General features: G+C 47.5%; 1 protein-coding gene across 7 annotated transcripts in view; it reads left to right on the top strand.

Annotated features, from left to right (window-relative positions):
• Positions 1-1299: 1299 nt before the first annotated feature.
• mef2d (myocyte enhancer factor 2d) overlaps positions 1300-20219 on the top strand; it is an 80930-nt gene continuing 62010 nt past the window's right edge. For 4 of the 7 annotated variants that reach the window (XM_070965564.1, XM_070965563.1, XM_070965562.1 and 1 more), the window contains exon 1: positions 1301-1519. The gene's annotated coding sequence lies outside the window, so the exon portion shown is untranslated. Of the gene's footprint in view, positions 1520-20219 lie in introns of all 7 variants that reach the window. The other 3 variants (XM_070965560.1, XM_070965559.1, XM_070965558.1) reach the window with 1 other exon arrangement.

Below are 20219 nucleotides of genomic sequence, written 5' to 3'. Positions count from 1 at the left end.
TAGCATTTACACACCGATCATCAGAGCAGTGCTGAACACACACACACACACACACACACACACACACACACACACACACACACACACACACACACACACACACACACACACACACACACACACACACACAGGGCTCTACTTTGGATGATAGAGCTATTTTATTTGGTTTTAATGTGTTAATGCTTTTTTTTGTATATATCTTAAAGATATGACTTTATTGATGGGGGAAATTAAGATGTTACAGAAAGAAAATAATAACAAAAATTAAAAAGAGACGTAAGAAGGGACTCAAAATAAAACTCAACCGTATATATTTGTACATTATATACAAAATGAGTATAAAATATTGCCTTTAAATATATTTGCTTACTTTCCTTTGATTTTATTTTGGGATTATATTTTTAATACTGAACTTCCTGTCTGCGTTTGACGCCAAAATACACGCCTCACGCGCGAGCTGTATTACTTTAAATCTCGCTGCCATTTGCTCCGCGGTGACGTGACGTACCCTAACGCACATACAGCACAAAGTGGAAACAGTGAAAAAGGTGTAAAATAGGATCTACGTCGTCTACGTGCGCACCTTAAAACGTGCGCTCGCGTGAAGACAAATTTCTGTACATGTGTTGCCAACATGCCTCACGCGCCACACGGCTGAATCTGTCACTGTACGTCATTCTTCCGCTCACTGTAAACATCGTGTTCCTCCGCCTTGAGATGATAAAGTAGGGCGGCGGGGACTCAAGCGTGATCGCTCATTGGACACCCAGACGAACTACAGCTGAGGCCACGCGGAGCAGTAAATGTATAATTACACACTTACAGCATTTAGCACATGTAAATAAATGGCAGAATTACGTTTTCTTTAAGCTAATAACCGACCGAAAACCTTTTGTCGCCAGTGTCTGCTCTGCTGAGTAAATGTACAACTTATACTCGCCAGGGGTCTACATGATGGCACTCAGCCGTATTGTTGTATTTAAATAATAATAATAAAAAAAAATTATGAATATTTTTCACCGCACAAAATGTTTTAGTTGCTTTTGGTGAGCTCTCGCGTAGCTTCTTAAAATAAACAATGGTGCGAACTGCTGATTTGTAGTTGGTAAATATTAAGAAAAGCCGTTAAAGTAGAGTCGCTGCTTCAAAACATGACCAGCGGAGGGATATAAACTCTTAACACATGATGTCGCCATCAGCCCTTCCTACTTCACGGCTCACCTTCCACCAACTCCGTGCGGGCGATGTGATTGGTCGAAGCAGCGCGGACGGCTCGCCCCCATTGGCCGTGCTCCTGTCAATCATAAAGCAATGCCACAGGATAGATTAGGCACCATTTGCCATAACTAAATAGTTACCTTGTACATCAAGTAGGAAGAATTTTTTTAATTGGTAGCCCACCGCGGTCGGCGGAGAGTTACTGCCCGGCTTCCGTTAAACCGCCTGCGCGTGTTGAACGCAACAAAGTGTGACGTTTGAACCTCCCGTCTCATCAAACAGATGTGGATACACTGCTCGGGTAAGTGACTCTTCGCCAGCTTGTGCCACATTTTGCGCCTCTTCCTGTGTTTTGGCAGCTGACAGCTGTGTTTCCAGACGCTCGTCAGACGTTTGCGTGTTTGGCTGGGAGTTGGTGACCGGCGCGGTGTTGTGGTTGTGGGAACTCTGGGGGGGCTGTGCACGGGGCTGCCCGGGCTGCCTCGGTATCCCTCAGTGTTTTGTGTCAAGGGCACGCGGTGCTCGTGTAGTTTGCTAAGTTGGCGTCAGTTTCGCGGTGAACGCTGGATTTCGGCCGCCGCGCTGCAGCTTTCGGCTCCGCAGAGCTCCGCTGAACAACAGCTCGCAGCCGGCGGCTTTGAGCGTTGTGCGCCACACTGATAACACTCCATTAGGAGCTGTCAGAAACGATTTACGACAAGTGTCAGCCCGCTTTTGATGCCGTTTCTCTTCATTTCTGCAAGTGGATTTAATCTCGGGGAAAAGCGCGTCGAGGTTATTGGCAACTTTTATCGCGCCATCAATTTGGTTTACGCGTTAAATGGCAGCTTTAAACAGCGGCGAGAAAGTGGGCAGATGGAGAGAGAGAGCCCTGTTTTAGCTCAGCAAGGCTGTAGTGATTTGTGAAATTGTGTTCCTTTATAAAGGAAACGTATTGGGTGCTTTTCCTCATATCCTTTGAGCTATTGTGCCTGTCGAATAATTTTATGTCTCTTTCATGAGCCCATTTCCGACATTTGTGCTCTCATTGCTGTGCGTAATTGCTTTTCTCCCGGGAGAGAGTGCCATCAAACTTCTAATTTCCTCCTCCAACCCGGAAACCATTTTGCTCGTGGAAGCAGCCCTGTAATGATGGCATCAATAAACCCGAATAAAACTCCCGTCAACTTATCTCAGAGCTTTCTTTTGGGGGGGTGATGAATGCTCTTTCTGCCGGGTTTCTCACATCCAGCTCTGGTTTGGCAGCATCTCGCAGAGGCAGGTGACTGGGATTAGAGGGCAATGAGAATATGTCTCTGGAGACAAGTCTCTCATGTCAGGAGGAGGCAGGAGGAACTGTTATCTATTGCATCATTATGTAGTGCAGCAGAGGGATGTGCTGCAACGCGGACAGATGAGTGTTTCAGCAGCGCCTGCAGGTAAAGTCCACGCTGCCAGAAAGGTGTCACCGGATCCCGAGGGAGCCAGTCCAGATAAGGGTGCTGAGCAGTGCTGGAAAGCGTTCCAGCAGTCAGCTTAGCCGCTCTGTGCGAGGCTTTGGCACCAGGACGCCTCAGATACTCAGTGTGACCAGTGTTTGTCCACATAAGACAGGTAATAAGGAGCTGCAGGTGTGACCTGAGCGCTCGAACGTGTCCCGCTCCTGCATCAGCATCAGACGAGAGAGCTGCAGATGCCAGAGCTGTAAATATTAACCGAGGAATGAGCTAATTCTGACTCAGGACGCCCGTGTGGAAGGAAACCTGTCTTACCGGCCTGAATGTGAAAGCGAGGTTGCATCAGAGCCGCCTGCTGGAGTCAGAACGGCGTCCAGAGGAAGCCGAAGCAGCCAGCGTCAGATGTCTGTCTTCACCCGTCCCTCTGCGTCCCCTCGCTCTGAAGCTCCTCATCCTCTGACAAAGGCCTGTTTGGAAGTTTGCAGCTGTTTGAAGGAACTGATGCTGCTTAAATTCCTCCTTCTCACTAAACGCTCACCAGTTTCTGTCAAATTTCACCATGGAGACAGGCTTATGTCAGCACCTGTGTGTGTGCGTGCGCGGGTGTGCGTGTGTGTGCGCGTGTGTGTGAGGTGCAAGCGAGCGTGGGCTTTGGCTGACAAACAAAAATAAACGCTCTGTTGTTTCTGACGTTGTCAAGATGTCAAAGCTAATAGGAGCTCCGAACCCCCCCACCACACACGCGCACACACACACACGCACATTATCCCTCCTCCCACCACGAGCAGGCCTGTATCACCATCACCTTCTCCCTCGGCTGCTTGTTGAACTGTTGGATCTTAGTGGGATGAAGAAATGTTGATGGTGCACTTTAGTTTAAGATGTCCTCTCCCTGCGCTGCGTCCGTCCATGCAGCACCGTCTCTCTCTCTGTCTCTAGTCTCTGGAGGGCTCTCTCTTTCACTCGTGTACTCACACAGGAACACAATCCATAAATTGAACAAAATATTGTAGCTGGACTTGTTCAGTGAAAAGGGGCTTAAGCTGCAGATAACTCGTGGGCTCAGCTCCAGTAATGGGCTTTTGTGTCCCTGAGAAGCGTGACTGCAGGCGAAGCTGCACGCACCGGCCGAGTAAAGCTCCACGCCGGGACCAAACTTCAGGAGACGGTTTAAATAGTGGAAGTAATCTCAGATTTAATTCTCCTGAACGTCCGTCCACGTCGGGTGAGGGAGCCGCTCCGGGTTTTGGTCGTCCCGACTGAAGCTCGGCCACGTGCTCCGTCGTGTGCTCTGCTGCCTTCAGTCAAAACACAGCGGGGTGAAAAACAGCCAGCCCCTCCTCGCCCTCCTCGCCCCCTCCTCGCTTCTGCTAATTTGAGGAAGTACAATCATTCTCTCCTGCTGCAGCTTCCTGCTGAATTGCAAACACAGGCAGCCGGCCGTCGCGCTGCCCAGACGTTACAGAGAGCAGCAGTGTCTGTCGGGACGAGTGCGCCTCAGAGCAGCTTCTTCTGTCCAACAGCACTGAAAAGTGAAGGGTTGACGTCTTTCAGCCTTTGTGCCAAACACCCAGAATCACTCCAGAGTTCAAGCTGCAACTGACGAGTGTTTCACCATCAGTTAATCTGCCCGTTGTCTTCAAATGTGTCTTTTGTCCCGTAGTTTCTGCATGTTTTATTTATTTAGTACAGAGAAAAGCAGCTAATCCTCTCACTGGATGAGGTGGAAACATGGAGTGTTTGACAGCTCGATTAATGGGTGAAACCGTTAATTAAATATCAGAATACATGCGTCACACTCGCTGACTTTGGCTTTGACTCTTGTCTTTGTTGGGCTCTAATATTAGTAAAAAACAGATTCATTGAGCTCAGTTTCTAACATCTTTAAACAAAAATGTTCCTTCTCTCTCTTTCTTAAAAAATGTAGAAAGTATATTTTCACCATCTGTCCATCAGTCGCTCTTCTGGAGCTTCTGATGGTGTTGAACGACCTTCCTCAGAGGATGAAGTTTGTTTGGAGACTTTCTTTCTCTTTGAGGGGCTCTCGTCCACGTCGGCCTCGCGGCAGCGAAGCCAACATGGCCGACATGAAGGAGAAGTCTTTGTGGAAGTGCTCAGAAAAGAACCAAACGCCATCTGCTGAGGAAGATCATGCAGGATCGAAAGCTCCAGAGCGGCTGATAATGGACCAAACGTGCCGTTTATGTGTCATCGTGAATGATTTATTGGCTTTATTACTGAACTAAAAGAAAAGAGAACAGATGAGAAAATGATTCATGCACAGTCACAGATCAGACATTGATTTTAGTTTGATCAGCCCTGAAATATTGAAAAGTTTGGCTTATTGATTATTAGTTTAAGTCTTTTATTAAAGCAAAACACAAACAAACAAATATATTTTCTGGCTCAAATGTGAGGATTTAAGTTGAATGTTTTGGGGTTTTTTGGACAAAACAAGTGATTTTTCTTTCAGAGATTTTCCTGATTTTCTGACAGTCCAGATGAAATAAAAGCACTGAACGTTCAGACGCTCTTACATCCAAACCGTTCGTATGAATTAAACCAAAGAGCAAGTGAACGGCGACACGTTCATCCTGATGAGTTTACCAGCCCTGTGCGTCAGTCGTGACCCCCCCAGATCCACAGCAGAATGGGGGCTTTGGCGTGCACTGTAATTTTAACTGGGGTCTAGTTTTCCCGATGTGTTTGTTGGCCGGCTGAGTGTCGACGTGAGGCCGGGCTGCGTTCGCCAGCGGGAGCACAAAATGACATCCGCATGCCACGGAGGCTGAAAGTTTGACAGCGAGGAAAGTGGACAGAAAGGAAGCGTTGAGTTTTAGTGGCGCACAGAGGCGAGCCGCCGCCACCGCCGCCGCGCCGCGGAGGGCCCGTCTGCTGCCCCCTCATTGATTCGGCTATTTACCTTTTCAGCTCCGCCTCAGCCTCGTTCAATAGAACAGCCTTTCACATGCAGCTGACCCGTGCTCTCGTCCCACCACGGCGGAAAAACGCTTCTTGTAAGCCGGGTTAGACGAGCGTGCCCCCGTCGCCGCCGGCGGACTGAAAGCCTCGCACCGCGAGCCCTGCTCCTTTTCAAACGGACGAGGCTTTTCGGCACAAAGGAGCAATTACTACCTGCTCCGGTCGCCTTGCTTTCACGGCCTCTTTTGTGTGCTGATTCCAGGGCAGATTTTGTCGGCGGCTGTTCCCACGCTGAGCGAGGAGAACAGGAAGAACTCAGGCGCGCAGCAGGCCTCTGCCTTCTGCTATTATGGCTATGATTCAATCATCGGCGGGCTGCGCTTTCGCCCGGCTCGCTGAGAGAGGGACAGAAGCATCCTCGCTCGCTCTGCCTTAATGGAACTTAAAGCCAAAGGTGTTTTTGTGCAAAGAGGAGACCATCAGCCACTTAATGTGGGAAGCAGCAGCAGCAGCGAGCCTCACCTCGCAATCCACTCTCCCCCTGCTGCTCTTTCAAAATGGCCTCTCTTCTGTGCTTGCAGGGTGGAGGAGCCAGACCGGGCGAGGTTTGCCTCTCCTGGTGGCACTCCTCGCACCTCCTGTTTGCTTTCTTTGGCCTCGACCAGAGTGGAGAAGTTCAGCGTGGCACAGTTTTGGATTCGATTGGTTGTCAGCAGGAGTCATGTGACTCCGGTCATGTCAGCTAGCAGAGCATATTTCAGTGGCAGCGTGGGTGGACGGGCATGAAGACGCCCATTTAAAATGCATGTTGAATGGTGACTGGATGAGTCTGTTGATCAGGTACAGGAGGTTCACGCTCCAAACTCCATGGCCTAATGAAGACCATGAGGTGTGGCTGAAAGCGCTGGAAACAGGAAGTAACAGCACGTTTTCCATAAAGTGTCGTTTCCCCGTACCAGAGCTTCTGGCACTTCTCAGAAATCATTTGAATCTGTATTTCTGGCTGAGCGTGAACCTGCTTTGCTCTGCTCTAATTTACTAGCTTTCATTTCCTCAGCAGCTGGAAATACTTGAGGAATAAAAGTGAATCTGAGCATCGATCCTGCCCAGTCTGTGGTGAGCCCTGGGCCCAGTTTCCTGTGCTGAGGTTTCAGAGCTAAGAACCTTCTCCGTCAGATGTCAGTGTCCACCTCAATGTCCACCTCAGTGTCCATGAAGCAGCACGCTGGAGGACAGAGGACAGAGGGTCATTATCAGGTCTTGGCGTCTCGCCGTCCTAAAAGCACCAAACCAGCCTACATGCATGCATGTTGGGCTCAGACCTGAACCTTAAACCTCCTTCAGCTCTGACTGAAATGTTTCCTCAACACGTCAGACAGCTGCCCCTGAACGCACCATCAGATTACTGATGCTTTACAAGCTTCTTCACTGGTTTGCATGGCAGCTTTGTGCTAAGAAAGCTTTTCTTATAAGTGGTTTTGTCAAGAAAAAGTTTGTCCCAAACCATCATGAGGAAGTTTTAATGATCAGTTAATCATTCATCGACACTTTTCTCCATTTGATCACATTTATGGACCAAACATAGATTTTTTTTTATGGATTGATGAAGAAAACAGATGAAATGCTAATGAAAATAATCATCAGGCCTGTAAAAACTCAGCTGTACTCGCTGTAATTGTCTCCTGGTTGTTTGGCAGTATTTGGCAACATGTCCTCCCTGCTCGGACCCCTGGGGGCCGCGGTGAAGGATCAGGGTCCAGAGGGGCCACGGCTGCAGGGCAGCAAACTGCCGTACTTACTCAGGACTAATCCCTGTCCTCTACCAAGCAAGCTCTTAATTGAGCCATCATCATCAGCTGCTGATCTACGGGTTAAACATCAATTAAGCTAATGAGCACATGGAGGGGGGTCAGTCCATGAGGCGGGGAGGTGATGCAGACCCCCCCCAAAGAGGAGGAGGAGGAGGAGGAGGGCAGCTCGTGCTGATGATGGCGCTTCAGGACGGAGGCTCCTTCAAACAGCCTGCTGTTGGTTTAGCTGTGTTTGTGTTGGACAGGCTGCAGGCTGGGTGAGCTGCTCAGCTGCTGCTGGACACTCAGGACGCTCGCTGCCTCCGTTTCAGCTGATGTTGAAGCTTCACAGGCGCCATCACTGCTCTCATACCTCCGTCTGGTTATGTTCTGTAATATTCATAGAAATGAAGTTATGTTGCACTGTAATAACAAAGGCTGCGACCGGCAGACGTTAGCTTTTATCTTTCATCAGATTTATTGCAGATTATTTTCCTGTCGGTCTCCTTTGATGTTTCAGCTCATACCTGAATGTGCCATTGATTCAATAATTATATGTTTTTACATTTTAGCATATCCAGGCTGTGACTATCACATAATCATTTGTTATTTTGAATTATTTTGATACCCAAATATGTCAAATTCTCATCAAAATCAGCCGAATCTGTTCATCTTTGAGATCCATTTAAGAAATATTGAAAATACATTTATTTTAATGGATAATTTATGGTTTTCTGGTCATGCTGTGATCTCAGCGTATCTGAATATCAGTACTTTCTGAGGATTTTTGTCATTAATTTACTCATGAAATCTTTTTTTTACTGCTCAGTGTCTGGTGCTGTTTGGGCGGCTTTGAGACGCTTTATCTTCAGCAAAGAAGTGATGCGTTTAATGTCTGGAGCAAACAGAAGAAGAAGAAGCAGCTCACACAGCACCAGAAACCCAAACTTCATCAAAAGAAAACCCAAAATCCGCCTACCCCGCTTGATTGACAGCTGATGTGTGGAAGCAGCAGCGAGCGCCGAGCAACAAAGACGGAGACGAAATGAAAGGCAGTGCTGCAGATCAGCACTTGAAATTTCATTTTTAAGCGTGTTTATCCTTGCCGAAAGCTTCTGAGGAAATTAATGATTAAGCCTTTAAATCATTTTGTGCAAACAAATCACATTTGCCCGTTAGGAGGGATGCGTTTAAGAACGTCATCTGCCCTCCGAGAGCGCCGCTCGGCTGCTTTATTTAAATAAGTCGGCGCGGGTCAGGCGGCGAACCGTCAGACGGCCTGCGGTGTGTTTTTGTTGTGATGCCAGAAGCCGTCTGATAATATCAAACTTCTAATTATTGAGTTGATTATTAGAGGTGCTGCTCTGGGTTTTCAGGCTGGATTATTCCACCGTTTGTCTTTCTGCCTCCGTCTGACTGCAGCGAACGGGGTCAGTGAAGAGTCAAACATGTCACCGCTTACGCCATTTTAAATTCTCCGTTCAATATTTAACAAACAGCCCATTCCGCCTTAAAACCATAAGTATTTCATAAGCGGAGCCCTTGAGACGACTCGTAGATTTAATAGAATCTCAAAATGTGCTTCGCTTTCATGTCAGCAGTCACTTTTTATTGCTCTTCATCACTTCGTTCAAACAGCAGCAATATTTCATTTTTTAATGAAACTTTCAAGTTGAATGCGACCCTGCGTGTCAATTATGGATGGATTTTTTTTCTGAGATGTGATTTTATTGAGAGATTTGGCCTGAAAAATTTAAAAACTGAAATTTAGTGATAAGTCCTTCAGTCGTTTTTGGGAAATTCCAGCGACTGAGTCTTTGTTCCTCAGCAGAGCAGAAGGTTCACTCTGAAAGGCAGGAATCAAACCTCGGTTTGTCTTTACTGTGGGAAACAACAGTCTTTCTTTTTAGTCCTTTTTGGTCACAGGAATCTTTCCAGGAACCCAGAAAGCTTTTCAGGAAGTCACTTCATTTAAGAAAGGAACTAAAACTTCTAATATTGTGCGAACACATTCAGCCATACAGGAAACAAATGAAGGCCTTTTATGTAAAGTGGCTGTAATTGATGGTTTCAGGTGTTTCTCTCAGTGATGAACCTCCAGAGACTCATCAGCTGAATCTGCAGCTCCTGGCGGCTTTATGGAGCTCTGTGCTGAATTTCTGCTCATTGTTTATCTGTCCGGCCACAATTTGTCTGTTTCGGTTCACTCTCGCTGCTCTGGTAGCATCGTCGCGCAGCGTAGTGGAGCATTTAGCAGGTAAAGACCCGGGTAATTCCCTCAGGAGCAGCTAGAAACCAAAAACTTAGCTCAGAGGGCGAATACTGGACTGCATTGGCCTGGAAAATAACTCCAAATGACGTTCTAAGACAAAAATGAAGCCAGTTTGGAGGCCGACGGCTTCCCTTTCTGCTGTTTTTAGTCGTTACTTCACCGTCAGACGTTGGCTCTGTTGTCTCGTGTTGTTTAATCCGTGGATCTAACTGAACTCTTTATCATAGTGTTCGGATGTTGTGGAAAGCGTTGACGTCCTGAACTGGTTCCTGAGGCTGTTCATTTCCTCATTTATGACTTTAAATCAGTGAAATTCGATCTGAAACATCAGGAAGTCGCTTTGAAAATGTTCAGTTGTGGTTTTCTGGACGAATAGCGGCCGCCGGTCTCGGCTTTCAGCGGCCATGACACACACAACATTTGATCCCAGATTCCTGTTTGGTAGTGTTTGCCCCGACCGTCACCCTGGCCTAAATTATAACCAACCGTCTGTGGTTTACTGCAGACTTTCCATTCATGCGGCAGACAAACGGAGCAGGAGTTCCTCCGCTCGGTCCTCAGATGATGGACTCTGGAGAAGTAGGGCAGCAGGACTTTAAAGAGACGGTCTTGTAATCTGAAAGGTCACAGGATTGTAGGAGTGTTCAGCCAAAGTGCCCTTGAGCCAGACGCTGACCTCGGCATCGGCCGCTCTGATTCCAGTGCTGATTTAATTGTGGAATAATTTTGTTTGTTGAGCAACATTAGTCACACAGCTCAGCGGGTGCGTTCACACCGTCCACCGCCATCGTTCTGCAGAGGTCTGTTACATAAAGCGTACGCTGCAATGAAAAAACAAACCTGTGTGGTAAATCCCTACTCGGTTGTTGATTTCTGCTAAAAATACCCTGTTCAGGGCGCTAAATTTATCCAGTCTGCCTCGGAAGAAATTGCTGGAAATAACCAGCTTTAGAGCCAAAATGGAAATCTGCGCTGACCTCATTTTGAGGTAGAAACAAGCGAGTGAAACCACTGAACGCAACGAACATGTATTCTGATCAGGGATTACAGGATCCGGAGGACTCTCGGCCTCTCGCTGCGTTTCATCTCCGGCTGCTGTTTTGTGATCTCTTCCCTTTAGGAGTCGCTCCGTTTCGCTTTATCCAGATTAAGTTGCATTTCTCTCTTTTAATATACTCTTTATCAACCAAAGAGGTCATCTGACGCAAAGCCACCCAAACAGACCCTGAATGGGGCGCGTGGTGGGATCAGAGGACGGGGGTCCGGCATGAAGACACAACCTAACGGCGTCTATGTAGGTTAAATGCAACTTAAACCCAACACAATTTGCAGGATTAACCTTAAATAACAGGAGCTGGAGCACTCTCAGGGCTGCAGCGCTGCTCACAAAGCAGCCTGGCTTGACCTTGACTGGGCCGTGGTGTCACAATCCACTTAAATTCAATTCGAATCCATTTAGTTCAGCTTCTGGCAACCTTCAGCAATACGGCCCTTTATTTAAAACTCCAGTCCAGAGGAAAAGTGATTAAACCGAATGAAAGTGAAAGCTGAAGTGGTCAGATTGGTCTTTTTGGACGTTTCACTGTGTGCTTTCTGCCGGGCTGTCGTGTACTTCAACCATCACAAACACACAGTACGAGTACCTTCGATTGACGGCCTGCAGTACTTTCAGTTCGGCTTGGGATGAAAATTTCATTTATTGGTCGGCATAATTACGATTCACAATCATAGCCTGATAATCGCCAAATGCTAATTCCTTAAAACTCCTAAAATGGTGCAAACACACGCTGGAATCACTTCACGTTCCTTTTTTTAGTGAAAACGATCCAACTTTTCTGCGAACAGAGCTGGATGGTTGTGACGGGGATGGGAATGAAGGTTGGAGGTGTTGCTCGGCGGGAGCGACACCTTCCTCTGTTAGCTTCTGCTCCTCATCTTCTTTGGTTTGAAATTGCCCCACATCTGACTTTTATGGAGGAAAAAATGTGCAAGCCGAGCCGTCATGACAGGCTTTGGATTTTTGCTGACTGGAATCAATCAAAATTAATCCGGAAATCATTATCGGCGGGTACTTCAGAGAGCTGGGCAGCTTTGTCAAGTCGCTCGCGTGAGGATAGTCCCGTTCTTTAACGTGGTGAAATAAAATGACTTAGACTGCTTCTTTATTGATCCCAATTTGGGAAATTATTTTGCTGCGGTAGCAATTAACACACAGGCAAACATAAAATGTTTATACAAAATTTAGAAAAAAAGTAACAAGTAACAAAAAATGTAAGCAGGAATAGAAATAAAAATATAACTAAGTAAAACTAAATATATCATTATATAATGATAATCTGTGCAATAATCTGTGCAATCCAACATGTACGAAACAGTCTGTAAATACTATGTACATTTTCTTAGGACGATGTTTTTTCTTTTTATCCCACTCTTTTGTACTGTGGTTTTTAATTTGCATGCACTCGTTACACTACTCCATCCATGTAAGCTGGAATTTCCCCTTGCGGGACTAATAAAGGAACATTGAATTGAATTGAATAATATGTATTATAATGCATATTATATAATATTAAAATAATATAATAAAAATACAATATAACTAAATATAGACAGTATTTACAAGCAAAAAATAGCAAAATATTTGTGCAGTTTTGGATGTTAAATAAATGTAAGTGTGACATCATTATATAATTTATATTATTCTAAAATGTTGTATTATCCCCTCTCAGCGTGTGAACTTTATTGCTTTGCCTCTGAAGACCTTCACATGCTCTCATCCTCATGAAGGTCGGAGGTCAAGGTCATCTCGAGAACAGCTGCCTCGGAGGTTGGAGGTGTTTGGTGCGTTGCTCGAGGGCGACGCAGCAGTTGAAGCTCTCAAACTCACTTCAGTGTCCTACTGATGTTTGATAGAAATACTAAACCTGTCCTAGCTTTGATGTCCGTGTCGTAGTGGTGACCTTGCGATCTTTGCGTCACACGCGTGCGAAACATTTCATAACTCAATATTCCGTAACACAGCTGGAATCAAAGGCTACTGATGCTGCCAGAGATCCAGTAAGAGCAGCGCAGCCCAGGAGGATTACCGAGAACCAGGATCAACAACAAGCAGCCATCGACTGCATTATATCGGGCTTGGATTAAGGCTCCTCCGTCCAACGACTGGAGCTGCAGGCTCCGCTGTGCACACCGAGGGTTCACCGGAGGTCGATGTGGTATTGTTGCCAGGGAGCTCCGAGAACAATGCATCACAAAAGATTAGAGAGGAAGAAAACAGAAAAAGGCAGAAGGAGCCGGGACGAGGATCAAGGAGCGCTCCACACCTACAAGAGGAGGAAGCAGCGAGGGAACGGAGATACAGCAGAGATCCAGCTCCCTCTGAAACGCCACACATCTGTTTTAGGAAAGTGCATCATTCAGTATTCAGAAAACACGGCTCGCTCTGCCTCCAGACGCACAAGTGTTTCATAATCAAAGGTCTTCTGCTGACTCAAAACTTGAATAGTAGCTCATACTGTAAGTTGCTTTTGCCAGATTTGGTTTCGTTGCAGTGCATGCCAACATCTCCAACCCTCTTGCTCGGCAGAGGCAGCGCGTGAAGGATGCTCGCGCTGCTGGCCTTCATCTTCTCTTCCAAATTGCTGCTTAAGTTTGACATCCTTTGGATCACAGTTTATTTATTGTAGGTTGCGACCCCATACTACTGCCAATAACGCTGAAAAAGACGAGCTTGAGCAATCAGTGATATCGCTCCTCTGTTGGTTTCTCTGCTCTGCCTGGATTCTGACACGTTTTGATGCTGATTGCACCGCATTCCTTCGGGTTTTGTCTGAATCGAGGCGTCTCCCTAAATACCAGCTCTCTTTTTGGCTTTCTTTCCCGTCTTGTTTCCTCTTTGCTGATGTTGGCTCGGCCGAGCCGCCTCGGTGCCAAACTTGTGACGACTGTTTCAGATGAATGACGTGAGATTAGCTTAGTCACCTCCGTGCTTTTTAAGCATTTAAACAGGAGTGTCACGCAGGCTGCGGCGCGTTAGGATCTGATCTGGCGCCACAGATCCATGTGGTCCAGATTGGAGGGAAAAGCTGCGAATTTAGGCCGTTTTTCTTTGCCAGTAATGCTGAGAAGGAAACATCAGATGTGTGTGAGATTGGGGAAATAAGCATTAGGAAGCTCTCAGCTGCAGCGTGCCGTGCCACCATGCTGACGGGGTTACGATGGCGTGAGAGCAGGGGCTGCTGGCCAGCGCTCCGGCACAGCTGAAACAGCAAGCGGCCGAGCCAGGAGCTGAAACACGACACCCGAGCTTCTCACACTCCCCCCTCTCTGAGCCTCTCCCTCGCTTTCTCACCTCTCTTCCTCACCCTGCCTCTCTTTTATCTGAGGTCTCTGCTCTTCATCATCAACTACCCCCCCAGCCCTGCCTCCCATCCAGTTCCTCCCACACCTCTCCTCCACTTCCAGCCGAGCGCGGCGGAGAGGTTATGGCCTCATTTGAATATCTGAATGTATATCAACCTCCTCCTCGCTGGGGCGTGGCGCTGTTTTACGGTCGCGCAGCTGCGGTGGTGTTATGGGACCATCTGCGCGGGGCTCATTGAGTTAGCCACGAGCTAAAGTGGAGAAAGAGTGTGTGTGTGGGGGGGGGGGGGGGCACAGGAGGAAGCAGCTCATTCCTCTTCGTTCTTCCTCGGTTGTTGAGTACCCAGAGTTGGGAAGGGATCCATGGAGAGAAGAAGAAGAAGAAGAAGGAGCTGAAAAATCCCCTTTCCAGTCCTCCAGAGTCACACACTTCCTCCTGTTTGTGTGTGAGCGTGTGATGCTGCTGTGACTGCAGGCGTGTGTATGTGAGTTCATGCGTGAATGCATACACTGTATCTGTTCATGTGTGCCAGTATTATCCAGGGACAAAATGTGTATTTGTGCTCAAAATGCACCCTTTCAAGGAAGATTTCAGAAGACGTTACGGAGTGAATACAGCAGAATAAATTCATTGTAACGTCCAGATTCTGCAGCTGTTCGTCATTTGAAGCTCTGAAGCACCAAAACAGTCTGTTTCGCTCGTAAGTCCGTCACTTTGAGCACAATAAAAGTGTGTTTTATATTCAGCACGTGAAGCCAAACTTTTAAAAGCACCAGAGTTTAAGTCTCAACATGAAGCAGCCGCCAAGAACTCTGCAAACATAAATTACAGCTTTGCAAAAACAGGATTTACAGGAACATCTGTCCTTTAGATGTGGAGGTGGAGCCAGCATCCCGTTAGCTTAGCATAAAGACTGGAAGCAGGGGGAAGCAGCTAGCATTGGTCTGGCGCCTCTAAAGCTCGCTAATGAGTGTATTTTAGCTCATTTATTCAATTTGTGTTTCCTGATGATGAAGTTTTTGACCTTGGAGACACAATTTTGACAAAAATGCATCGTTATTCATCTCTGAAGACCGCCTGCTGATGAAATATGAAACATAATTCAGAATTTAAAACATCTCTTGCAATGTGTGGACCTGTAGGATGGATGGGATCAAACCCAGCGTGGTTTGGGTCTGCGTGCTGGCCCTCTTTATGTCGTCCTTCGTGTCTGAAGAGGATGGTTGGCGCGGCTTCGTTCCAGCATCCATGCTCGGCTCAGGAGGCGCCGCAGGCCTCGTGTCGCTGTAATCAAACTCCACCTCAGAGCAGAGCTTCTGTGTTGTCTTTCTTCTTGTTTGAGTCTGAAGGGCCTCGGCTCCAGCCCCCTCTGCCACATGTTTGAGCTATTAAAAAGGTCTTAGAAGTCATTAAATCTGCGCTCGGATACCCCGACGGCCCTTTAAAGCGCTGCTGAAATCCATTTCTCTGCTCTGATGTGCGAATGCAGCTCACGGCGTCAGCGAAGAGTGTTTTTCGCGGGCAAAAGCACAGCCGCGCTCCGGGTCGATAGAGAGCGTACTTGTTTTGTGGCGGGCCGTGTCAGCGCAGGCATTAGATAACGTTTTATTTGATGGTGTTCAATGGCTGACTCGTCCTCACCTCTCGCCCAGGCCTCTCCTGCTCTCCAGCCCACACGCGCTCCAAACGCAAAACCAAACGCACACAGACATCCACCCACTGACTCATGTCCACACACACACACACACACACACACACACACACACACACACACACACACACACACACACACACACACACACACTCCTCTCTGCATCCTTCCTCTGGAGGATTCTGGCAGTTGTTTATGTTATTGAACTGGTTATCACATTACAGCTGGAACAGCACCAGGCTCAGAGAGAACGAGTCCTCCCGCTTTCTCGAGGAAGGCGAGGGGGGAAAGTGAGAGCGGAGGGACGGCGAGATAAGAATACGCTCCGATGTCTCTGCATCATCGGGCCGCTGCGCTCGTTTTGTTTCGACGTTAGAAAACCACTCAGAGTCTGATCTTTGCAGAGGAGTTTTCAGTTTGTCAGCCTTGTAAGAAACAGCTTTCTGTTTCTCCTCTGCTGGTTAAATGGCGGCGTTATGGTCAGAGGAAGACTGTGGTCATGGTTTAAAGACACCAGCGCCGGCTGACGGTGGCTAACCGGATTTGAACAGTGGTCGTTAACCCGTCACCTGCCTCCTCCCAAAGGTTACAGCCCTAAGACGGCGTCAGAAAAACAGAACTCGAGTCCTTTCAAGTGTTTAAGAGCAAAGTTTGTGCAGCCAATTCAATAGAAATGCAGAGTATGCTGCTTAACGTCAGGCCACGTAGCTGCCTCGCTGCCAATATGGCCGTCAGCGGCGCGCAGAGTGGAGTCAAAGCTCTCCTTCGCAGTCTGAATATTTACGTTGTATTCATTGTAAACCCGTTTGGTGGCACTGTCCTGCCCAGCTGTTCACGTTATTGTGTCCAGGCTGGCCACCTCTTGCGTGACATCTACCTTGATCCTGACAGATTATGATAAATGGCCTCAGTGGACGTGTTTGCCTGCAGCACCCTGGAAACCAGCGTCAGTGGATTTACAGCTTCTGTACCATTTAATGTCTTATTTAGAGAGAAGAAGCTCCAGCAGCTCTGCGCTTTCAGCCGTGCTTCTGACGAGCCAGGCCTGCGTGTTTTGCCTGTTGAGTTAACTACAAGATGTAAACGAGCGTCGATAAACCGTTTTCTTTGTCGCAGTAGGTTAGCGGTACCCTCTGATGATGAGAGAGGAGGAGGAAGAACAGATTTGGTGGTTAGAAAGTCGGCACTGGAAGTTACGGAAACTTCTTTTCTGCTCTGTTTTGCAAACGCAGCAAGAATAAATAATCCAAAGATGTGTTTTTTCTTTCACCCCATGGTTTCTCACCCAATCCAAAGAAGTGCTGCGCTTTCAAATCCCCTCTCTTCTTTCCAGCTTTGCTCCTCTCCACAAACCGACGCTCGTCGTCCTAAATATCCCTCCTGTGCTCCGCCGCCATTCACTTTGCACCAAACTTTGTATGACAGAAGCGTCAGGAGAGCGTTATCGAGGGGTGGCCGCCAAAATCCTCAATAAGGCTTCTGTGATGGAGCCTTTCAGCCGCTGTCAAAGGAAGCGTCTCGCTGCGTCGCTGCAGAATCCACCAAAAAGTTTCAGTGTCAACGATCGAGGAAACGCTCAGACCCGCGATGCTAACAGAGCTGACTTAGAGGTCGATTATTTCCTGACTCAAGCGTGACCTCGGGATTGGAAGATCCGCATCGTATGGTCAAACTGCGGTTGTGATTGTACACGGCGGTGATTGAAGTGAAAACCTGGGTATTGTGGGTTAAAATGATTATGGATTAACATGACAGCGTGGTTTTCTCCTCGCCGTAATGCCGCCGCCGGCTCCGGCGAAGCAAAGCAAAGGAGCTTAGTGCTTTTAGCCCGCAGCTCTGGTCCACGGCAGCATCTGTTGTTACAGTCGGACACAGCGCACACACTCCTGAGCCACTCCAACACATGCTGGAGGGTCATAAAGCCTGTTTTAATGCACTGACAGGCAGAGAGAGAGAGAGTGTGTGTGTGTGTGTTGTGTGTGTGTGTGTGTGTGTGTGTGTGTGTGTGTGTGTGTGTGTGTGTGTGTGTGTGTGTGTGTGTGTGTGAGAGAGAGTAGGTGGGTGATACAGTATGAAGGAAGGCTTTTCACAGAGGACAATTCCTCTGGAGTCACAACAGGTGTGTGTGTGTGTGTGTGTGTGTGTGTGTGTGTGTGTGTGTGTGTGTGTGTGTGTGTGTGTGTGTGTTGCTGAAGGGAATTATGAGCCGGGCACTAAAAGGAGGAGGGGGAGGGGTGGAGGGCTTATGAAGGGTCCCCTCTGCCCCACCTGTAGCCTGTCAGCTGTTGTAAGCCTGTTAAAACGTCAGCTGTTTCTGAGGAGAAGTGTATGTGTGTGTTAGTCAATGTCAGGGAGCTCGGGGAGGTTGGGGGGAGGGGGGAGGCCGGGGGCGGCTCCGTGTGGCCCTGAACGCCCCATTGCACATCAAACGCCTCGTCGCCTTTGGGATTTGTTTGTTTGTGCAAAACACAGCGTCTTGTGCCGCGTCGACCGCCATGACGGCAGGCTCTCGCAGTGCTTCTCTGCTGCTCGTGGATCCTGTGTCAGTCTGAACAGCTGAACCCTCCAGATTTAAAGAACGGATGACAGGAAGCACAGAATTTTAGCTTTCATCCCAAAAAACCCTGATTCCAAAAAAGTTGAGCCTCTCTGTAAAACATAAATAAACAGGAAGTGATCAGCTGATCTGATCCTCTGTGACACAAACTGACCTGAGAACAGCTCAAAGTCAACATATTTAATGTTCATCTTCATCAGCTTCATTGATTTCTGTCTGAATCTGATGCAGCGACACGTTTCGCAGACTGAAAGATGTGGAACGCTCCAGAAACACCTGTTTGGATCATTCCACAGGTAAACAGGTGAGAGGATCATGGTTGGGTATGAAAGGCTCAGTCGTTCATAGAGGATGGAGCGAGTTCACCAGTTTGTGAACACGTGAAGGATGAAGGAGATGAACACATGAACTCAGAGGACTTCAGGAAGTCAGTGAACAGTTTGATTATAGATGATTTTGGACTCGTAGATGAACATCTGGACGTCCTGAAGCAGCTTTTTCAAATTTTTTTGAGGAAGAAGGTTCCTCGCTTGGTTCATGGCACCGCGTCTGTCAACAGGTGGACTGGTTGAACTGGACTCTTTCCTGTGTTCAGCTGTTTGGTGGTGACCTCTGAAGTCTTTCAGCTCGTCTCCGCTTCCTCTTCCTCTCTGCAGCTAACCACCGTCCTCGTCATCGGTTCATTTTCTGGAGTAACTGGACACCTCGAGCATCCAACAGAACAGATGAGGCGCCGCCGAGCTCACGGCGTATGAAACTGCCCGTCAGTTGGCTCTCATTGGATAAATGAGACGGACAAATGTTTAAATGGATGACAGCAGACTTTTAGGAGTGATGATGGTCTGATGCAGCTCCTCTCTGCGTGTTCTCATGTGTTAGCTTCAGGAACATGAACATGATAATTCATTCATCCTGCTCACACCTGCACGAACACCTTCAGGACTCCTCGGCTGAAACAGACTCCTCAGAGACTTCTTGTACGTCCTCAAAGGAAGAATAATCTTGCTTTAAATGTCGCCTGATGCTCGTTCTGCCTCACGTTGTCTTCATGTTGGCCCTTTCCTTGTTGGGAATGAGGTTTGTTTTTTTCCCTTCCCTGCAGACTGTGGCAGTGTGTGCATACAGCTGCAGATCTCATCATTTATCTGTTTTCATGAACGCTCACCAGCTAGCTTTGCTGGAAGATGATTTGCATGCTGATTAAAATCTGATCAAAGAGTAAAACACAGAACCTACAGATCTAACCTCCTGACGTGAACGTGTTTCAGTCGGTCCGATCAGCGCTGAGGTGCAGAGCTCGGTCACACAGGGTCATGAAACACTCCTGAGTTTGGCAGAAGAGAGTCTGACACCCCCAACACTTCACCCGTCCATCGCAAAGCCGGCGTGACAACATGAAGAGTCTCTGAGCGAGCACACGACCTTTCTGCTCTCTTAGCATTTAGCTCCAACAGGCTGGAGGAGGCTGTTTATCTTCAGAGCAATAACAGTCCATTTTGGCCACGGAGCGATTTTTCCAATAGCACTTCAAACAAGAATGATCATTTAAAAGCCCCCCCCCACCCCCACCCTCTCTCCAGAAAACCTCTTAATCCAAACAACTCTTTGAAATTAACGTCGATGAATCTTTAATTCCTGACGTCTGCTCTTATTTTTCTGGGCGTAAGCGAAACGTCTCTCCGCTCTCCAGCCGCTCATGCTGGCGTGGGAGTCACAGGTGTTGAGTGATTTATGGCTTTAATTTACTTGATAGATTAAAATATAACAGAGCAACAAGCATAAAGCATTAATTGGGATAACACGGCGAGGTCTTGTTTCCCTGAGGTCGCTTGGTAGAGAGACAGGAAAGCTTAGCATGTTTAACACATTTAAACAAAGTTTTCCTCAGTATGAAATCAGAATTTATAGATTTCACCTTTGAACAACATTTAGCTTTAGAGGAACAGCACAGGCTTGAATCTGTGTTTTGGGACATGTCAGGGACGGATTTACTAAAAAATGCTGTAAGAA

Source organism: Chaetodon trifascialis, chromosome 7, assembly GCF_039877785.1.
Source record: "Chaetodon trifascialis isolate fChaTrf1 chromosome 7, fChaTrf1.hap1, whole genome shotgun sequence".
NCBI classification, from domain to species: Eukaryota; Metazoa; Chordata; class Actinopteri; order Chaetodontiformes; family Chaetodontidae; genus Chaetodon; species Chaetodon trifascialis.
Note: the sequence above shows the minus strand (reverse complement) of the source record. Positions and strands in the feature narration are given on the sequence as shown.